The 15,326-nt window shown below is 37.1% G+C and overlaps 1 protein-coding gene across 1 annotated transcript in view; it reads right to left on the bottom strand.

The window, feature by feature from the left end:
• MET (MET proto-oncogene, receptor tyrosine kinase) overlaps window positions 1–7,629 on the bottom strand; it is an 86,257-nt gene extending 78,628 nt beyond the window's left edge. The window contains exon 1 of the mRNA XM_072401551.1: window positions 7,495–7,629. The gene's annotated coding sequence lies outside the window, so the exon portion shown is untranslated. The remainder of the gene's footprint in view (window positions 1–7,494) is intronic.
• Window positions 7,630–15,326: the final 7,697 nt, after the last annotated feature.

The raw sequence follows: 15,326 nt of genomic DNA, 5'->3' as shown, positions 1-15,326 counted from the left end.
AATATACTTCTTTCACATTTCTCAATCAGTTGTAATACACTGCTTTCACAATTTTTATTTCGCATACAGCAATTATATGCACGTTGCAGATAACACTGGAAAAAGTTTGACAGATAAATACATAGGCTACCTAATCTATAGTGCATGGTTTCCAAAATTCAAGGTAGAAGCACAGGCATTTTATTAGTATTTTTTAAGGGTCACTTAAAAATTCTGCAGGCAAGGTCAATACCATTCCTTCTGTACAAAAAAAGGTTTCAAATGTTTCAGCAATACTCACTGGCTTGCTGTCCTTGCATAGAATATACACTTTTTAATATACCATTCTTCATATTGTATACATGTAGTTTAGTCCTGCTAGCAAAATACTCCTCTAATACTGAAATATAAGTGAACGGACAGAATTGAGTAATAAAAGAGGGTTAAAGCCACTGTCACTTTTTGTGTTATTACCTCCTGGGCGGTTCAATTCTGTTGGGATTTATATGTTTAAAAGCGGTACATTGTTTTTCATGGAAATTTATTTTACAGTATAATATAATGGTATGAGTATAATAAAGTTTAAAACACAAAATCATGTAAAAATATTAAATTAAGCAGATTAAAAAAAATGTAAATAATAAATTTAATGATAATCTTTGACATGAGCATATTAAAGTTTGCGTTTCAAACTTTATTATACTATAAAGTATATACTTATACTAATATATTACACTGTAAAATAAATGTTCATGAAAGACAATGTACAGCTTTTAGACATATAAATCCAGTGTATTGCATTCAATACAGTTATTTTGTATTGAATGCAATACAAAATAATTTGAAATTCCCGCCGTGCCCTTGGAAGCGGCTGTACGCGCCAACATCACCCGGAACTCATGGGGAACGTCAGCGCACTTGCTGGGGAACAGATTGAAGGGAGAGGACGTGACCAGAGGATGGCAGGAGCCTGGCGGACTCCAATGGGACCAGGTAAGTGTTTGTTTTTAATTTTTTTGACTACCCCGAGTGTGACTCGGGGTTACTGCTTTCAGCTTGTTTTTTTTTACCTCGAGTCACACTTGGGGTTACCGCTGGGGAGGATAAAGACATTTCCCTCATTTCTTGACTTGTAGGGAATGTAAGGAATATCACCTCTTAGTTGTGATGGGAGCAACAGCCCCCATTGTTATATTTTCCTTCTAATTCTGTTCTGATGGCAACCTAAAATTTTTGTATTTACTCACTTTCATCTCTACTAATAGAACAGCAATAAAAACCTGACGATGGATCTAATTCCTCACAACTGTATCCATATAAATACAACAGGTTTTACTGTTAAATTCTGGTGTTTTGCATGGGCTTGGCACAGCTGACTGGGGTAGCTGCTAGATAAGAGGCAGCTTTGAAGTGTTACTCTATAAGAGTCCTTTTGTTGGTCTGAAAGATTAGAGGGAAATAGCTTGAAGGCTATGTCATAAGGACAAGAAGGTTGTAAGGCTATAACAGTAATATACAACAAAATCTAAATTACATCTAAAGGATCTAAAACGTAACGGGGGAAAGGTCAGCTGGAATTATCGATAGCAGCTACAAAATTATTACAAATATTTCATACGTTTTTATTTGAAAATAAGTAATAAAGTAGATATAAACCAATTTTACTATACTTGAAATTTAAATGTGTTCAATAAATCCATATATACTTTTTATTACCTGCATATTATCTTTAGATTATGGAAGCCTATAAAAAGAATGTGTTGCTGTACTTAAAGCTGAACTTCAGAGAGGTAGAAAAAAACACAAATTACTATAGCTATGGTTGCATTAATACATAAAAAAAATATTTTTATAATGCAAATGGTACAGAGCTTGCATTTATCATTATCCTTTGACTTTAAATAGTAAGTATAAAAAGTTCATCAGCATTATTTTTTTTTTTTTTTATTGTAGAACATCTCTAGTGTTGGGAGAATATATAAAACACTAAATTATGACCTTGCCATATATTTAAATCATCATAAATTTCAACATGTGTGCTAACCTTATGAACTAAGTTTGGCAAACCTTGTGGGAAGGTTTACACCCATGAACAATTTTGTGTGTGCACCTTGGCTACCCGCACTGCAGCATTGGTTTTTAGAGGAACCATCACTTGCATTTGACAACCAGTAGCTCAACGGAAGTGTACTAAACTGCGTAATGCTGCTCCAATTCATTATCAGTTGGGATGCTGGGGTTACATAAAGCATCTTCCTTGAGGTAGTGGAAGCAAGGCATGAGGAAGCTGTACCTGTACCGCAACCTCACTGCCAGTCTGAACATAGCCTTAAGGCTGATTTCATACGTGTGGTACAACGCAGAGGTTTACCACAAGCTGAACTGTACTAATTTGTGCATATTTTTGCATGTGGTTGTGTTTGGGTAGAGGTGGCAGGGGTTTGTGATGTGGCCCCTGAATATGAAATGTAACTTTGCCCTACAGTGGCGAGATGCTTCCATTGATTTGGATGGGACGGTTTCCAAATGCAGTAAACGACAGTTAAATGCGTTTATATGTGGTTGCTGGAGGCTTGGAGATGGCCCATAATATAACTGTCTCTAAAAAAACACTCCTGGGTGCATCAGCTGCTGATTAAGGGTGCTCAGTAGTGAGTGGCTAACCACAAGGTTTTAGACAGAACCTTTAACTTTAGTAAAACCTACTAGTAGACTACTTCAGTAAACCAACCCCATAGTATTTAACTAATGAGTTACCCCGACTCCAGTAAGTGTTCATATGTCTTCTTTTATTTATTGTAGCAGCTTGAGTTATTAGCAGGTGTTACGCTTTTCTTGAGCCAGCTCTGGTTTTGTTCAGCCAATTTTCTGCAATAGCTTCACAAGGGAACGATATCTCACTTTTAGAATACCGAATTCTGTTGTTTCAGCTCATCCCACATATTACACTAACAGTCCAAGAATTCTGGATGGCTCTAATCCGATAACAGGAACGTTCTGACCATTTGGGGTTTTTTGAAGCCTGTGTAGTTACAATGAAACACTTTACTCTATTGGCAAGATGTTGAATTGTTTTAAACAATGGTCTAATAGCACAAATGTACTCGGTGCCTTGCTGCAGCAGTCATGACCTAAACTCATTTATTTGGCTAAAGCCTGTATATGAAGGAATCACAAGCAGATGAATCCAGACGAACAAGTTAGAATATGCAGAATGGAACAAAAAAAAATCATTGCAGTAGACATACTGCATTCAAAATCAGCATATCACTATAATAAACAGACCTGGAATAAATAAATATTAATCAAAATAAGATACAAAACAGATTGCTAGCAGGCTAGAATGACATTTATCTATCTTGACAAGAGCAATGGAAAAAATAATGTAAGAGATTTCTACATAGTATACACAGTATTTAATGTATAATAAAACAAGATGGTGCTCTTTTTAGTAGTATATAGTGGAAAACATATGTGTATGTTTGCAATTTATAATATGCTGTTCTATGTCACTGACAATGCTACCTGAAATACCTATTTGGCTGTACATTCAATTAGATCACAAGAAGATGTTAATTTACTAACAAAGCAGAAAGGATACATTTAACAAAATAATGGCAGGTCATCTCTATATATATGGAGCTGGAACTCTAACTGGTAAGGGTACCCATGCGCCTGATCTACTAAGGTGTTTAATGACATAAAGTATAATAAACTAAAGGTAATTTTGGCCTGATTTACAACTTTTGTAACAATGAAACTGTGTTCAATGCAAACACCTAATTCAAAAGTTAACTCAGCTGTGTTTTCACAAATATATAATTAAGTGCAAGCAGTGTAAGTACCTGAATTTGACATGATATCAACTTGCTGCAGTCTACTGTACAACATAGATCATCATTAGATGTGCTGCACTGCTAATGTGTTGACATACACTGATATACCAGTGTGCTACTTTTCCTTTCACAGTCCAGTCACAGGCTAGACATATAGCAGTTGCAGTGCAGGAATATTGAAAGGTGAGTACCGGTATCTATTATATCAAGTACAATATCACATGAACTGTGCAGGTAAACTGCTATAACAGTTTTAAAGTGGTGATTAATAAAGTAAGTTTACCCCAGCACTTTAAGTTTGTGTTCCCTCCAGAGACCCAGCACAAATTTCTCCTTAATCTGGGAGCACAGGTGTGTAGGACTAGATTTGTCAGTTATGACATTGCTCAGGAAGTCTAGCACTGAACTACAGCAATTACAAAGTTGTCACAATTGTCTGCGTTCTACATTATGAAGTATGACAGCTTTGCTCAGCATCATGGTCATCAGGGACAGTGAAGGAATGTGAACCAATCTAAGAAAATACATGTCCTTACACTGTCCCAGAGGGATGGAGGAAACGGATAAATATCAGAACCATTGCCTCCAGTGTCCCAGTGGTATTGACGAATCAGTTGTTTGACTGAACCTGTTATGACCTGAAATTGTAATATTGGGTTAGGTGGACTTTAGTAACGTAGATGCATAACCCTGGTGAATAGATCCAAATGTAATGTTGTACTACTGTTCTAAGCAGATAATGCGTTAAGAAAAGTACCAAATTCAGCCGGGGATATGTGTCATAAAATGGAAAAGTAAATGGTGACATTCAGAGATATGGGCGTACTACCAGTAGTTTGAAGAAACGCAGGACATGTGCTTGAAAGGAAATCATAAAATGACTCATGCAGGAAAAGCAGCTATTTCATTCCTCTATGAATTTCTGTGGGTTAACAGGAATGAAGAATTAAAATTTTATTTATAATGCTATTTAAATCAAATGGGGAATGTTACCAGAATAACACATATTCCCTTGTTGTAGACATTTATTCTGCTGGGTGATTTTTTTTTTTCTTTAATGTAAAGAAAAGCATAGGTGATAATCAATCAATACAAGGTAACCTCCTGTACAATAAGCATTACATTTGGCTGGGAGGCCTAAGGATGGCACTGGGACAAAACTAATAACTTGCCTCTATTTATTACAGCTAGGCATTGCTCTCCACCCTCTTCCTGCAGCCAGAAATGAACAATTAGCACTGTGACCCAAGGAGCTATGCTGCAGACTAGCAACTGGATAGGCTCTATGCTACAACATATCCTTCTTTATGTCTGCATTAGCATGGCAAATGTAGTCATACACCAGCATAGTTATGAAACTAACTCCCTAGAATTTACTAGGACAAAGCAATAAATTAATAAAATTGCCCATTTTCCTGCCTGCCAATATAACTCTACAAAGTCTTATACTTTATCAGAACAGGAATTACAGTTGCATTTTACACTATGATCCCATCCTGAAAATTTAACAGCATACTGATTGTTTAATTACTTATTATTAAATAAAGATTCCCAAGTAATGCAAACAACATACGGTAACATTCAGCTAGTATAATAATTCAGCAAGTACTAGAATTTTCATAGTGAGCTCTGACTTAGAACTTGAACTGAAAGCAAATAAGCACATTGAAACTTCTGATCTGTAAACATGTTCCAGGTCAGTGACCCAGACAGGACTGCAACCTGTGGATCAGTATGACAACCAAGCAGGTAGCATTTTCAGAATCCATGTCAGTATGGATTTATCCATATCTAGCACTTGGCTCTTGTTTCCTTTAATTGTACCTGCGGGAAAGCACATTTACCCCCCAAACAACCAAAAACAAACTCCCTCTCCATCCGAGAGGCATACTGCATACTTTAGATTGAAGGTTAGTTTAGGAAATAGCGGTTAATGGGATGTACACCAAAAAGGTAACTGCACCCTTGTGACAATGTTTAACTAACTGTTCATAAAGTGACATCTTGTACAATTTGTTTTGTACAAATAACAGGGGATCATCATACAAATATTATCAGTTCCAAAACAAGTCCTTTGTATTTTTTACATGCAGTCATAATGTTTTTTTAGTACAGATATATCAAACCACTCAGCAATAACAGTTCTTGGAATGAATGTGATGTTAGAAATGACTTAACAACAAAAGTAATCATGAAAAAATAAACAAATACTGAATAAGATACAAAGGATGTTAAAGGGGAATTCATATTTCCAGCTTTCCTATGCTTTGCTCATTGCACTCTAAGTGTGCATTACCATTTAATGGGATGGGAACAGGCAGAAGTGTCTTAATTTGACTTTAGAGAAGTTGTTGTTTGTATGCAGAAGTGGAATCAGGTCACCCTTGTTTTTATAAATCAGTCAATAGCAACAACTAAAGGTGAAATAGCATAGGTGGCACATACCCAAATCCAGGAGTCTTGTAAATATTAACCAGAATATAAAAGCTTTAAATCTTTACAAATTGGTGTGTTGAAAGGCTGTAATTAAATTAAAAAATACCAGTTACCCATTTTTCTTGCACACACCTGCACAGTAACTGAATTAGCATAAGCTCAGCCTGTGTTACCCCATGCAAAGGGCTCATTACTACTCTGCACAGACCATAACCAAGGCAATGATTTCATGGCTTTATACTATGACATTACATACTGGAAGTGGATTTCATGGCTTTTTACCATGACATTATATATGTGGTCACAACTCTGTTACTCATCTATATTCATATTCTAATAATATGCTGGAAAATAACAAGATCTGACAATCAGATTGTGTGTAGAATGTCATATCCTATCTGGCAATCAGAATAGAACACCTGGGTTCCCATGATTTCACAGCAGTTATGTACATAATTGCAATACTCCTCAACATACATTCAATCTATCAATCTAGGACACCACGTTTCTGGCATCCCCAGCAATGCTATTGTCAGGAAATAGCTGCAATGACTAGAATTCTCCAATGAGTTTTGTCTATATTCATATTGTCCCCATTCAATGTACCTTCATCATGATCAATGTAGGTACAGGTGACTCTTGGCTGGGGTATGTATGATCACAAGTTCTAAAACAACCCACGAAACAGAAATATAAAATTGGCATGGCACATGGAAAACATTTCTAAAGTTAAACTCAATTGGCATACAGGGTACTACTGATATACTAGAATTGGTTAATGTGTTACAGGTGACACATGGCTGGGGTATGTATGAGCCATGGTCACCTGCTCCAATACAGAGCAAACAAGCAAAACTTGGCATTGGCATGGCACATTAAAATCACTTCCAAAGTAAAACACAATCATTTCTCTGATTCCACCAATAATTGGTTATTGTGTTACAGGTGACACATTACCACAGCAATGATATTAGATAAAACACAGCTGTAACACATGGATTTGCCATCACAGAGTCACTTTTTACACACAATGACTAGGTGATCTGTCTGGGGGGTTGGCATTACCCCTACCATTTATTATTAGGAATCAGTATCCGATCCTCTATGCAGCACTCCAACAATACAAAGTATTTATAGAAAACAATCAGCAGGCATAAAGTTAGATAGGAGGTTAGGAAAGCATGCAGAAAGTGTGTGCCCATAGAGCACAGTGCCCAGACTTCTCAGGACGTGCAGTACCCACCTTGTACCAGGCTGAGATGACAGAAGCAGAATGAGATCACACCAGGCTGAATGGCATATCCAGCGGTGTGCCAGGTGTCCTCCCTGGGAGGGAAGGGGAGAGGAGTGTGCTCAGCTATTCCCACATCAGCTCCGATCTGTACTGTGATCGGGAATGCAGCCTGCTCGGATCAGGGGGGAGGGGAGAGCTGGCCGGCTCCTCCTCACCTCTGGGGACAGGGGGGCATTGCCTGCATGCTGGGCATGGTGGCAGGGGGGTAATGCCACCAGCAAACAATTACCACTACTAAAAATACTGGATGGTAGAGCAAGTGTCTATTTATTTTCCCAGAGCTCTGGAATCTCTCTGAAAGTATTGTACTTCTAATAATCATTATTATACTAATATTGCAGCAGTGTGTGCTTTCGTATATTGTCTTGTTATTAGCATCGAGTACATGTGTAAACAATAATTGACATGTGTCATTATTCCTAATATATATATATATCTTTCAATAAAGATGAACTCCAGCCCTGCCAGTCCAGTCTTACATGGTTGTACAAGCTTCTCACCTGGACTGAAATTATTATTCTCATCAATAAACAGGATTTATATAGCACCAACATATTACACAGTGCTGTACATTAAATAGGGTTTTCAAATTACAGACAGATACAGACAGTGACACAGGAGGAGAGGACCCTGCCCTGAAGAGCTTACAATCTAAATATCACACTATAGGAGGGGGGAGTTTATACTGCACACATTCAGCTTTTTACAGTGTTCATTAGAAGCCTCAGCAAGTCAGATAAAGTCCACCCCATTTCCTGGCTGGGGGACATCCACCATTATCTATTCTTTTCTTCTTCATTCATATCGCCCCTTGACCACCCTTTCATTCATTGCATTTAAGTCCTTTCATCCATGGAGGTGCAGCATTGTACAAGGGAATTACCCAGGGTGGTCTACATGTGAACGTAGCCTTCCTAGGAACGTCTACTCCTACAGATTGACACTGGGGAATTTTGCAATGTACATAATTCTTCATGTGAGTCAGATTACTGCTTAGATTAGGGTGTAGAGCTTTTGGGAGGATTATAGAGGCAGGGTGTTTTAAAAAGCTATGTACAGCTATCTACCCTGCTGGTTCTCCCACTAGCCAGTCATTCCTTGTAATCACTACATTGAGATGGCCCTCTCAAAGTGACCAAATAGTTATTAACTGGTAAATCTAAGCGCTACTATACTCAATCTAATTAATCACTTCTCAGCATTTTACACAGAAGACCATCATGTGTCTATCCTGAAACTCACTTCCTCCTGTTTATCACATTATCTTACTGGTAGTACTCACTACACAACTCCACCCCCCCTTTTCTATGCTGATGTATCACAGGCACCCCATCACTTCTCCATCTTTACCAGAGGTTGGCAAACTCCAGATACGGCCTAGCCGGTAGTTTGTTCCGGCCTAACACCCCCTGGCCTATCCAACCTAAACCCGGCTGGCCACCCGCGGCAGAGCCAGAAAAAACTATCGGAGCCAGAGGCGCCGGAGCTCTGGAGCGGCATGCGGCTGTTGAGCCTCCGTGTTGTGGCTCCCTTCCCCATTTACCGCAGCTACCAAGGGTAAGTAGGGAACATTACCTCACCTCCGTATGCATTGCGGAGGTAAGGGATTTCCCTTAAGAGGGCGTTCCTGGTGGGGGGTGGAGCCATTAGGGCGGGACTCGAGAGAGAGTGTCCACCCCTGAAATGGCCTAGTGGATACAAAGTTTGCTGACCTCTGATCTATACTCATGGTATACTGGCTTCTAGTATCACCTATATGTTGATGCCAACTAAATCTATATGTCTGCTCCTGATATTCCTACATTTGTTACTGTGTCACAAATTCACCTAATATTCTCCTTTATACCCCATTGTCAGCCTAAATCTAATATAAAAAAACTGAAATTGTCATTTCCCAACCACATGCTTCATTTCCCTACATATTGATAGCATGCAAATAACTCTTGGTGCTCATGTGTGTTGCTTATACATAAAATTTGATTTGACACTCAATTTAAATCACTCATTGACATACTAACCACCTCCTGTCATCTCCACCTAAAACACATCTCTCACAATTGTTTCTTCTTTACTCATGATACAACTAAACTGCTTATGTATGCACTCATTAAATCCAGACTTGATTACTGCAACACCCCTCTCTGAGGTCTACAAGTGAACTGCTTGGCTCTACTCCAGTCTATCCTGAACTCTGATACGCAACCCATCCACCTCTCTTCTCATTTCTCTAATGCTGCCCTCAGTCATTAACTACACTGGCTGCCTATCACACAAAGGAGACAATTCAAGATTCTAAATCTTACAAAGCTCTATACAGTATGGCTTCTCTTTATATGACTGCACTTCAGCTATCTCCTCTCTGCTATCAACATGCTCCTCTCAGTCTCCAGTCAACCCATCCCATTCCCACATTCAGGATTTTTCACAAGTTTCTCCAATCAAACTTCCTCCCACAAACCTTGTTAGTTTCACATGCAACCAACAAACTTGTCTCTTAGGCAAATATATATCATAGGCTATCCAATACAAATGTACAAACCTATCGCCTCCATGTAAAGTGACAAGGAAGATTCTATATAAATCATCATTATGATAGTATATATGTATTTATATATACATTTTCATTTAGTGCATAGTTTCTAGATTACCATTGTATAGCTGATGGTCTTTAAGTATTATTGAACCATATTTATACTATTTATAGTGTACCATATTTATTCCACTTAAGAAGATTTGGAAAATTATGTGTATTTTATTCTGTTGCTTCTGTAAGCTTGTGTTCATTTTATATATCAGTTTATTTTTTAAATATGCCAACGACTTACTCATAAATAATACATGCCATACAATGGCATTCCTGTGTTGTAAACCTTCTGTTAAAGACAACAGCACTTATTAATTGGAATTGTTTTATGGAGTCTACAGCATGACATTTAATAAAGGCCCATCACAATGGAAGGACCCTTATGTGTTCATCCTCCATATACAATGAAAAGGTGAAGGTCACTAAGGCATTAGCCTCTTCACATGTGGAACACAAGAGGTAGCTTAGCTTGTAGTTATCATCAGTAGAGATAAGGATAATTGATTGACTCCCTGAGAACATATTTATTTTAATTTGACAACTATAAGTGTTTTGTTCACATTAGTTGGTTTTAGTCTGAATGGAAGAAAAGATGGTGTCTTTATTAAAGGCCATAAATCTACTAATTCTCTTTTGGTATACTTTACACCCGTGAGGTCCTTCTTGAGCAGTGCTGTCATCGCTCACACCATTTCCAGATACCAGAAAGGTCAGAGGAGGACGTGCACATGTTGTAGTCAGACTTTTAATGAGATACTCAGTTCAAGAAGGCCTTTAAACTGAGATGCAACAAAAATATATCATATTTTTATTGTTTTTTATCTTGAAATATTCCCTTGGGTGTTGACAGAATAAGCGAAAATAAAACTAAACATGACAGGCACTGCATGAATGTATTGGTTGTATTCCTAGCAAAATTTGTGCAGTATATGGTTAGCTGAAAGATACATACCAGTTCAAACAAATTAAACCCAGAGATTTATAGAAGGAACACAACCCAGAGACTCATGTGCACCAGGCCAACCCATTTTCTTTATGTCAGAAGCCATATTTTTAATGCCCGGGACAAACTTCAGTGAGTCCCAATAATACAGAACGGGCTTCTCTGCATTAGCCGCCTAGCCTGTCTCTCACCAAAAAAATCACTAATAATCGTTTTGTGATAGTGATTGCACATTTGTACAAGGCTTTTGATACAGAAAGTCTGTTAAAAAACCTGTTTGTGTTAGTACATATACAGTATACCCAAGCTCTTTTTTCCAAGGTTGATGATCTTGGGGAGTTTTTGATACTTATCTAGCCTTAGAGCACTTTGAATGCAGCCACAGTAGTTAATAAAAGTGCCACTGTAAATGCAGCAACCCCTATAGCAATGAGTGGAGAAATTGTGCTGGAAAATAAAGGAAATCATTTTAAGTGTGGATTTGGTGAAATGGTTAGTTGCATGTTGGTGAGTGTATTGGAATATAAGGTAGGCAAGATATTAGAATGCCCAAAGCACTGGAATGAAAGTTATCTGTAATTGCCAGGTTCAAATTGTTTACCCCTGTTCCACTAAAAATAGTCTTTCTTGTAGCATCCAAATTATTAAATGTGTTTCTTAGTGTTGAACTGTAGTTATTGCAAAATATATGACTTTGGGTACTGCCTCAAGGAATGTTAACACATTGAAGTAGGTAATAAAAGTAAACCTTTCAGTTCCATGTAAAGCAATCACCTAGACTGTGAAATGCTGGTGTAGCATCTATTATACTGTAGGTATTCTGCAATAGAAAGCATACAGAAAGTAGTAATAAGGTATAAAAGGTGACAATGTACCCAATTATTTATTTAAATTTTAAAGAAAACCTAGAGTATTGCATGACCTTTAAATCATTGGTTGTTATCAGTAAATATGTAGCAAAAGTTTCAGGTACAAAGTTTCTTAATATAAAATGATGTTTGACTTTCATGTTTAATAAACGTAACATCAGAAATTTTTCTCATTTATTCCCAAAAAGGGAAAATTTTACCTATTTTTTATTCAGTGTGCCTCTATACTACGCAACTGTGCTACAGAAAACACAAGACTTAATAAAGCCTTGTAGTACTAGCTGAACCTTCACATCTGTCCTAACCAGTCATGCCTTAGGCATTAACGTTCCTGTATGGCTACTGTCAGTAAATGTTCAGTTAACATATGTGTAGTATGAAAACCATAACACATTGGATAAATAACTTCATGCAGTTATGGAAAGCCATATTCTGGAAACAGACTTTACAAAACATAGCAACCAAACTACAACATAAGCAGCCACCAAACACTGAATGGTATTTTTTACACTTTGACAAGCTCAATTCAGTGCCGTAGAATGTGGTAGTGCATTGAAATAAAATACATAAAAAAAGCAAAAGTATAAAAAAATCTTGAAACATTAAAAGCTACATATATATATTGAAACACTCTCCTTGCCAACAGAGATAAAAATACAGTGAGAATTTTATTCTTTCAGAGACGTACATACATAATTGGCATACAGTTTGCAAATGTTTGATATTTAGCTGATTGAAAATTGATCATGTATTCATTTTTCTCCCATATCTTCAGTTTTCTGGAATAACATGTCTAGGTGAATAGAACTGACGACTTTATTTTAAAAACATGTTTCTTTAAAAATAGATAAGAGAATTACTTCTTTCAAGTATATTCAAAAGTATCCCAATCTCTGCATATCTACATACTAAAATACTGTGGGAAGATACTTTCCTTTTAAAACTGTCATTATTCCTAAACCTGCATCAGGAGAGATAAAAGTAAAAAGTAAATATTCCACACATATTTGTGGAATCCAACAATGTCCTCTCACATAGTTATTCACGTACATCACAACTGAGTTCTGAATACATTATACATATGAATATCCATCCATTTATCTGACAAGATGCAATAAACTTTATTTCATTTTGACTTATTTGATTTGACATAGCTGGTCATCCTCCCAGGAGATTTATATGTATGAATGTGAATGAAGATTGTTTGATGATGACTGTATCACGGCAGTTTCTATTTTACTGTTCAGTGGATCTGCTCATGAAGATTCACCATAGCACTGTATGCAAGCAATGCAGTGGTCAGTAGGGTGTAATGCAAACTCTGTAGGGAGTAGGGAATCTGAAATGTATTTTATGATTAGATATTTTACCTTTACTGAACTCTAGGTGAGACTTCTGTTTAACAATATAGCAAAAGCTTCTTATCCCAATACAGAGATGACCACAGATTGCAGTCTGTATATAATACAAAATACAGCTAAACTTCATGGGCTACTTACTGTCCAACAGTTCATCCAGATTTTCTTACCCCATCTGTGGATGAAAAATGTTTGCTTCACTTGCTGCATGATTGTTCTAGTGACCTAGGGAATAGGGAAGCTAAAAACAGCAAGTCACCTGGCATTTTCCAAGGTAGTCAGCAATAGCAGCCTCCATATTTTTAATCAATGGGTTTTTCCTTAACATTTTGGGCCATCAAAAGGGCAATATTGCTACCAAAAGTTTGGCCAGGGGATATTATTTATATTAATTAAAATTCTACTGCTTTCTTTTATAGTTAAGCCTGTTCTCTTAGCATCCCCCCCCCCCATCCCCGTAACTAATTGCTGTAAAAAATGCACTTTTCACTCTTCATTTCATTCTTCATTTCCATTGTTTAGGGTAACCAGAACAATAGAGTGTATAGCTCCACACACCTTGCCTGGTGCTGAGCAGACAACATTTGGTAGCTGTAAAATCATTGAAATAAAATTTAAAAAAACGGGTGATCCCATCAGTTTGGACTTTCCTAATTCTGGAGGAACTTCTCAATAGACTGCTCTTTAAAACGTTGATCTGTTCTTTCGGAGGCTCCTCCCAAGAGCCAAATATAAGGTACATTTTCTATCCACAGCAGAGTGGAGGTCAAATTCCTATAGAGTCCATCAGCTTTTGTGGTTAATTTTATACCTTTCCAAAAAGGTTTAGTTAAAGGCTGAATGTATACTTCCTGGCACCTAGACTAACAGTTTTGTGCTGTTTCCCACTTACCATAGTCAATACTAGCTTTAGTATCCAAATAACAAAATGAAATGTCATAGCCATTCAATAGCTAGACATACTTTCACTACTTTTCTAGCAGTTCTAGGAGCACAGATCCAGGCTAGTTTAACTGCAAGGATGAAATACTCCATTGTACTAACAAAAAGACACAAACTCTACAAAAAAGACCACAATGAAGACATATCCAGATTGGTATGTCGGGGAGATTGGATTTAGGTGTATGGGCACACACTAGCTTAACCAAGTGCTCAGTACACTATCAAAAATTATACAAAGAAAGCACTATTAAAGACATATTCAGATGGCTCTGGCAGCCCATGTGGTTGTTTGGATACTACTGTATTAGAGACAACCAACTATAAAATCTTCATATATACATCTAAAACCACTGCTTTTGCTAGCTTTGTGGAAATACAGCATATTATTTAAGTAGTGAAAAAAATGTGGTGAACCGTAAGTAAGCAATACATTGGAAAAATATAATTAAATGTGGCCAAGCCAGTTTGATAATGTCCAACTACAAAGCAGTATTAAGTTATGCCTGGCCTTTACCTAAGTTCCTCCAGACAGCTAAAATACCGGATGTTAAGCTAAGTGCCTAAATAAATATCCCATTAAAAGATTGGTTTGTGGTCAGTGAGAAAACAAAACATACAAGTAAGTAAACTGAAATTTGCAATCCATTCAGTTGTACCACATTTTTACTGTAATCAGTCTGCAAATGGAGAGGAAACAGAACGGAAGCATGCCAATAACTTCAAATCTTAACCAGTGTAAGAAAAACAAAATGACTTACTACTGCTTACTCATTCACCTAATGAACTGTGCAACTCAGAAGCAAATAGCTCCAGACTGTAAGCTATTGTATTGGTTTAAAGTATTATTAGATGTGATACATATCAGGATGCAGGTGCTTCAATGTTCAGCATAAACACATTTTTTAACTTTACCCAAATAGGATACATTTTTGGTGCTGCCATCTATCAATGAACTAAAATAAAAATACTATTCATGAAGACTTTGCAACTGCACAAGCATATCATTTAGGAGTATTTCACACTGTAAGTGAGGTTTGCTTGCATTTACGTCATGGTGTCTCTAGCTGGCACATGTGCAGAGGCTG

This window comes from Pyxicephalus adspersus, chromosome 2, assembly GCF_032062135.1.
Source record: "Pyxicephalus adspersus chromosome 2, UCB_Pads_2.0, whole genome shotgun sequence".
Classification (NCBI taxonomy): domain Eukaryota; kingdom Metazoa; phylum Chordata; class Amphibia; order Anura; family Pyxicephalidae; genus Pyxicephalus; species Pyxicephalus adspersus.
This window is presented reverse-complemented; position numbering and strand designations above follow the sequence as displayed.